General features: G+C 36.1%; 1 non-coding gene across 1 annotated transcript; it reads right to left on the reverse strand.

The window, feature by feature from the left end:
* Window positions 1–7,058: 7,058 nt before the first annotated feature.
* LOC112787437 (small nucleolar RNA R71) lies at window positions 7,059–7,166 on the reverse strand. The gene has a single exon (XR_003194852.1). It is a non-coding gene; the product is annotated as a small nucleolar RNA R71 (small nucleolar RNA).
* Window positions 7,167–7,381: the final 215 nt, after the last annotated feature.

The following is a 7,381-nucleotide window of genomic DNA, read 5'->3' on the forward strand; positions in this document are numbered from 1 at the left end:
AAATAGCTAAATTTAATTCACCTTGATTCTATTAGATGCCTTGATATGTTTGTTAAGTGATTTAAGGTTTAGGAGGCAAAGATTGGATCAAGGGAATGAAGAAAGAAAGCATGAAAAGTTGGAGAACTCATGAAGAAATGAAAGAACCGGAAAGCTGTCAAGCCGACCTCTTTGCACTTAAACGACCATAACTTGAGCTACAGAGGTCCAATTGATGCGGTTCCAGTTGGGTTGGAAAGCTAACATCTGGGGCTTCGAAACGATATAAGATTTGCCATAGTTGCATCGCACATAGGGGCGCGCATGCGCACGGTACGCGGACGCGCCGATGGTGGCACATGACCCACTTAATGCAAACGTGGCCAGCGATTTTAGAAGCCTTGTGGGCCCAATCCAACTCATTTCTAATGCTATTTAAGCCAAAGATTGAAGGGGAATCAACATACTTTTCATACTTTAGATGTTGGTTATCATTAGTTTAGTTTTAGCTTAGTTTAGTAGTGAGAGTTAGTTTCTAGAGAGAGAAGCTCTCTCTTCTCTCTAGAATTAGGATTAGAATTAGGTTTAGTTTTTAGATCTAGGTTTTCATCTTTGCATTCTTCCATTTCTATCTCTCAATTCTTTGTTGCTACATTCAATCTTCTTCTATTCCTTTGTTGTAATTTCCTTTATGTTGTTCTTATACTTTGTTGTAGATCTAGTATTGTTCCTTCTACATTCTTCCAATTCAATAAGAGGTAATTCATAATAAATGTGTCTTCTTTGCTTTTCTATTGTTGATCTCTTATTTTTGTAGTTGTAGATCCCTTTAATTCTTGCATTTAATAATGTCTACTCCTCTTGCACTTTATGTGTTTGTTGAAATGTCTCTTTTAGTTTTAGTGTAGATTTTGTTCCTCTTGGCCTAGGTAGAGTAATTAGTGACACTTGAGTTATCTAATTCCTTTGTTGATTGATAATTGGAGAGATTGCTAATTGGTTTGGAGTGCACTAAAGCTAGTCTTTCCTTGGAAGTTGGCTAGAACTTGTGGCTCAAGTCAATTCATCCACTTGACTTTCCTTTAATTAGTAAGGGTTAACTAAGTGGTAGCAACGAACAATTCTCATCACAATTGAGGAGGATAACTAGGATAGGACTTCTAATTTTCATACCTTGCCAAGAGCCTTTTATAGTTGTTAGTTTATTTTCATTGCCATTTACTTTTCATGCTTCTTATCCAAAACCCCAAAATAACTCATAACTAATAACAAGACACTTTATTGTAATTCATAGGGAGAACGACCCGAGGTTTGAATACTTCGGTTATTAATTTTAGGGGTTTGTTTTAGTGACAAACAACTTTTTGTATGAAAGGATTAGTGATTGGTTTAGAAACTATACTTGCAACGAGAATTCATTTGTGAAATTCTATACCATCAAAAATCTAATCATCATGGGCATGAAATTTGAGCACAAACAAGAGGCATCTTTTAAGTCCCAAAAACACCAACTGGGCAGCAAGTGCAACGTTAGCCACAATAACTTTAGCACTAACGCCACACTTGTAGCGTTAGTGTGGCTAACTTTGGCACTAACTTTAGCACCTAGACCTCAACTTGACTCACTTCTCTCTCAAGGCCCACTTCAAAGCTCAAGCAAGCAAGCCCACAATTGTCAACCAATCAAGGCCACAAGAAGCATCTAGAATAGGAATTTTTCATTTAATTGTAATTTGCTTTTAATTTCAATTTGTAATTTAGGAGAGCCTATATAAAGGCCTTAGTTTTTACATTGAATTCATCTTAGGCTAGACGAGGGGGAATCCTGGAATGGGGGATTGAAGAGGGGTCTTCGGACTCCCTCCCCTCACACACTTTTCCTTTTCTTTCTTTGTACTTTTCATTTATGAATTTGAAGTTTTATTTTCAGTTTTTATCTTCATCTTTACTCTTCTGCACTTTCTTTCTTTTCTATTTTTGTAGAGCAATGATCAACAAACTCTTTACATTGGGTTAGAGAGCTCTATTGTGATTCAATGGATTAAGTGTAGTTCTTATTCTTCTTCTTCTTTCTTTTCTCTTGATTTTACTTGAAAGCTTTCGATCTTCATCCAATTGGATAGTTATCTTGGAAAAGGAGCTATTCAGACTTGGATCTCTTTTGAACCTTGAAAGAGGAATGAAGAGATCAAGCTAGAAATGCTTTCTCATGCTGGACCAAATTGGGTTTGGATGGATATGTGACTATAATCCTCTCAATACCTGGTTTGGGAAATGCACGTGGTATAATCAGTGACCACACTTCATCTCTTCTCATGAGTAATTGACCAAGGAATTGGCTATTGATCAAGATTTGAGAGATTGAATTGCAAGAAATTGTAATTCAATCAATTAAGATTGCCAAGGAGATCAATGAGTGCATTGATTGAGGAAGAGATGAAAATGAACTTGATCCGGAGGATTGCAATATCTCTTGATCCCAATATTCATTTTATTTTTAGTTCTTACATTTACTTTTCTTGTCATTTTACTTCTCTGCACTCTATTGCTTTCTTTACTTTTCTGCCATTTACATTTCCTTGTTACTTATCACTCCATTATGATTCGTCTAACTAGGATTATCAATTAACCATTGATTGCTTAATCTGTTAATCTCTATGGGATTCGACCTCACTCTATTGTGAGTTTTACTTGACGACAATTCGGTATACTTGCTGATGAGCGGATAATTTATACGCTTTTTGACATTGTTTTTAGTATGTTTTTAGTAGGATCTAGTTACTTTTAGGGATGTTTTCATTAGTTTTTATGTTAAATTCACATTTCTGGACTTTACTATGAGTTTGTGTGTTTTTCTGTGATTTCAGGTATTTTCTGGCTGAAATTGAGGGACTTGAGCAGAAATCAGATTCAGAGGTTGAAAAAGGACTGCTGATGCTGTTGGATTCTGACCTCCCTGCACTCAAAGTGGATTTTCTGGAGCTACAGAACTCGAAATGGCGCGCTTCCAATTGCGTTGGAAATTAGACATCCAGGGCTTTCCAGCAATGTATAATAGTCCATACTTTGGCCAAGAATTGACGACGTAAACTGGCGTTCAACGTCAGCCTTCTACCCAAATCTGGCGTCCAGCGCCAGAAAAGGATCCAAAACCAGAGTTGAACGCCCAAACTGGCACAGAAACTGGCGTTCAACTCCACAAATGGCCTCTGCACGTGAAACACTCAGGCTCAGCCCAAACACACACCAAGTGGGCCCAGGAAGTGGATTTATGCATCAATTACTTACTCATGTAAACCCTAGTGACTAGTTTATTATAAATAGGACCTCTTACTATTGTATTAGGCGTCTTTTTGACCATCCTGGATTGTATTTTGATCCTGTGATCACGTTTTAGAGGCTGGCCATCTCGGCCATGCCTGGACCTACACTTATGTATTTTCATAACGGTAGAGTTTCTACACTCCATAGATTAAGGTGTGGAGCTCTGCTGTTCCTCAAAGATTAATGCAAAGTACTACTGTTTTCTATTCAATTCTTCTTATTTCTCTTCTAAGATATCCATTCACACCCAAGAACGTGATGAAGGTGATGATTATGTGTGACGCTCATCATCCTTCTCCCTTATGAACGCGTGCCTGACAAACACTTCTGTTCTACATGAATTAAGCTAGAATGAGTATCTCTTAGATTTCCTAACCAGAATCTTCGTGGCGTAAGCTAGAATGATGGCGGCATTCAAGAGAATCCGGAAGGTCTAAACCTTGTATGTGGTATTCCGAGTAGGATTCAATGATTGAATGACTGTGACGAGCTCCTAACTCGCGATTGCAGGGCGTTAGTGACAGACGCAAAAGGATAGTAAATCCTATTCCAGCATGATCGAGAACCGACAGATGAATAGCCGTGCCGTGACAGGGTGCGTGAGCATATTATTCACTGAGAGGATAAGATGAAGCCATTGGCAAGGGTGATGCCTCCAGACGATTAGCCGTGCCGTGACAGGGCATTGGATCATTTTCCCGTGAGATGACCGAAAGTAGCCATTGACAGTGGTGATGTATCACATAAAGCCAGCCATGGAAAGGAATGAGACTGATGGGATGAAGATAGCAGGAAAGCAGAGGTTCAGAGGAACGAAAAGCATCTCCATTCGCTTATCTGAAATTCCTGCCAATGAATCTACATAAGTATCTCTATCCCTTTTATTGTTTATTTTAATCTAATAAAGTATCATGTTTAAATCCGCCTGACTGAGATTTACAAGATGACCATAGCTTGCTTCATACCAACAATCTCCGTGGGATTCGACCCTTACTCACGTAAGGTATTACTTGGACGACCCAGTGCACTTGCTGGTTAGTTGTATCGAAGTTGTGACAATTATGAATTAAGATCAGAGCACCAAGCTTTAAAGCCATTACCAGGATTTGTTCGAGCCTGGAGATCACAATTTCGTGCGCCAAGTTTTTGGCGCCGTTGCCGGGGATTGTTTGAGTTTTCGGCAAGCTTTTGGTCCGGTAACATCAGTGCCAGATTCCCTTTTGATCCGGCGACAGCACCAAGTTTTTGGCGCCGTTGCCGGGGATTGTTCGAGTTTGGACAACTGATGGTTCATCTTGTTGCTCAGATTAGGTACTTTTCTTTTTATTTTATTTTTCAAAACTTTTTCAAAAATCTTTCAAAAATATTTTCAAAAAAAAAAAATTTTTCTCTTGTTTTCGAAAAAAATAAAAATGTTTTCAAAAATAAATCATTCTATGGCTTCAGAATTTTTAAGAATGAATTCTAGTGTTTCATGAAGCATGTTGAAGCCTGGCTGGCTGTAAAGCCGTGTCTAAATTTATTTGGACTGAGGTTTGCAATTTGTTATCAAGAGCAATTTAGTTGTTGCTCATCTACCTGCTGCTGATCCATGATCACCTGCTGAAGCTTGGCTGGCCATTGGCCATGTCTAGTGTTTTGGACTGGAGCTTTCTTTGAAAGCTTGGCTGGCTAGTGAGCCATGTCTAATTCCTGGACTGAAGCTTTAGACTAACATGGCAAGATTCCTGGAATTCATATTAAAAATTTTGGAATCCTTATTTTTTCTTTTAAAATTTTCGAAAAGTATAAATAAAAATCCAAAAAAATTAGAAAATCATAAAAATCAAAAAATATTTCTCTGTTTCTTGTTTGAGTCTTGAGTCATATCATAAGTTTGGTGTCACTTGCATATGCATCTTGCATTTTTTCGAAAATTTCATGCATTCATGGTGTTCTTCATGATCTTCAAGTTGTTCTTGGTAAGTCTTCTTGTTTGATCTTGATGATTTTTTTTGTTTTGTGTTGTATAGTGTTTTTCATATGCATTCTTGAATTCTTAGTGTCTAAGCATTAAAGAATTCTAAGTTTGGTGTCTTGCATGTTTTCCTTGCATTAAAGATTTTTCAAAAATGTGTTCTTGATGTTCATCATGATCTTCATAGTGTTCTTGGTGTTCATCTTGACATTCATAGCATTCTTGCATTCATCACATGTTTTGATCAAAAAAATTTCATGCATTGCATAATTTTCATGTTTTTCTCTTGCATCATAAAAATTCAAAAATCAAAAAAATATCTTTCCCTTTTTCTCTCATCAAATTCGAAAATTTGAGTTGACTTTTTCAAAAATTTTTAAAATCAAGTTGTTGCCAATGAGTCAAATCAAATTTTCAATTTGAAAACCATATCTTTTTCAAAATCTTTTTCAAAAATCAAATCTTTTTCAAAATTCTTAGTTATTTTCGAAAATTCAAAAAAATATTTTTCAAAAATCTTTTTCTTAATTTCTTCACAAATTTTCGAAAATAACATAAACAATTAATGTTTTGATTCAAAAATTTGAAGTTTGTTACTTGCTTGTTAAGAAAGATTCAAACTTTAAGTTCTAAAATCATATCTTGTGATTTCTTATGAATCAAGTCATTAATTGAGATTTTAAAAATCAAATCTTTTTCAAAACTAATTTCAATCATATCTTTTCAAAAATATCTTCTTATCTTATCTTTTTCAAAAATATCTTTTCAAAATATCTTTTCTAACTTCCTAACTTCTTATCTTTTCAAAAATTTGTTTCAACTAACTAACTAACTTTTTGTTTGTTTCTTAACTTTTTCAAAACCACCTAACTAACTCTCTCTCTCTAATTTTCGAAAATATCTCCCCTCTTTTTCAAAAATTTCTTTTTAATTAACTAATTCTTTTTATTTTATATTTTATATTTTTGATTTCAAAAAAATTTCGAAAAAAAAAATACTAAACTTTTTCAAAAACTATTTTCAAAAATCACTAACTCTTTTTCAAAATAATTTTCGAAAATTATTCCTCCCCCATCTCATTCTAATTATTCATTCATATCCTAACATCTCATCTCACATCTCTTCCATTCGTACAGTTGTGTTTCTTCCATTATATTACATTCTTTATCTCCCCCTCTTCTTCCACTCACACAGGGATCCCTATACTGTGGTATAAAGGATCTCTATTATTATCATTATTTTTCTGGCCATTCTTCCTTGTCATATGAGCAGGAGCAAGGATAAGAACATTCTTGTGGAAGCAGATCCAGAACCTGAAAGGACTCTGAAGAAAAAATTAAGAGAAGCTAAAATACAACAATCCAGAGATAACCTTTCAGAAATTTTCGAACAGGCAGAGGAGATGGCAGCCGAAAATAATAATAATGTAAGGAAGATGCTTGGTGACTTTACTGCACCTAATTCCAATTTACATGGAAGAAGCATCTCCATTCCTGCCATTGGAGCAAACAACTTTGAGCTTAAACCTCAATTAGTTTCTCTAATGCAGCAGAACTGCAAGTTTCATGGACTTCCATCTGAAGATCCTTTTCAGTTCTTAACTGAATTCTTGCGGATATGTGATACTGTTAAGACTAATGGAGTAGATCCTGAAGTCTACAGGCTCATGCTTTTCCCTTTTGCTGTAAGAGACAGAGCTAGATTATGGTTGGATTCTCAACCTAAAGACAGCCTGAACTCTTGGGATAAGCTGGTCACGGCTTTCTTAGCCAAGTACTTTCCTCCTCAAAAGCTGAGCAAGCTTAGAGCTGATGTTCAAACCTTCAGACAGAAAGAAGGTGAATCCCTCTATGAAGCTTGGGAAAGATACAAACAGTTGACCAAAAAGTGTCCTTCTGACATGCTTTCAAAATGGACCATCCTGGATATATTCTATGATGGTTTATCTGAGCTATCAAAGATGTCACTGGACACTTCTGCAGGTGGATCCATTCACCTAAAGAAAATGCCTGCAGAAGCTCAAGAACTCATTGACATGGTTGCTAATAACCAGTTCATGTACACTTCTGAAAGGAATCCTGTGAGTAATGGGATGCCTATGAAGAAGGGAGTTCTTGAGGT

Source organism: Arachis hypogaea, chromosome 20, assembly GCF_003086295.3.
Source record: "Arachis hypogaea cultivar Tifrunner chromosome 20, arahy.Tifrunner.gnm2.J5K5, whole genome shotgun sequence".
NCBI classification, from domain to species: Eukaryota; Viridiplantae; Streptophyta; class Magnoliopsida; order Fabales; family Fabaceae; genus Arachis; species Arachis hypogaea.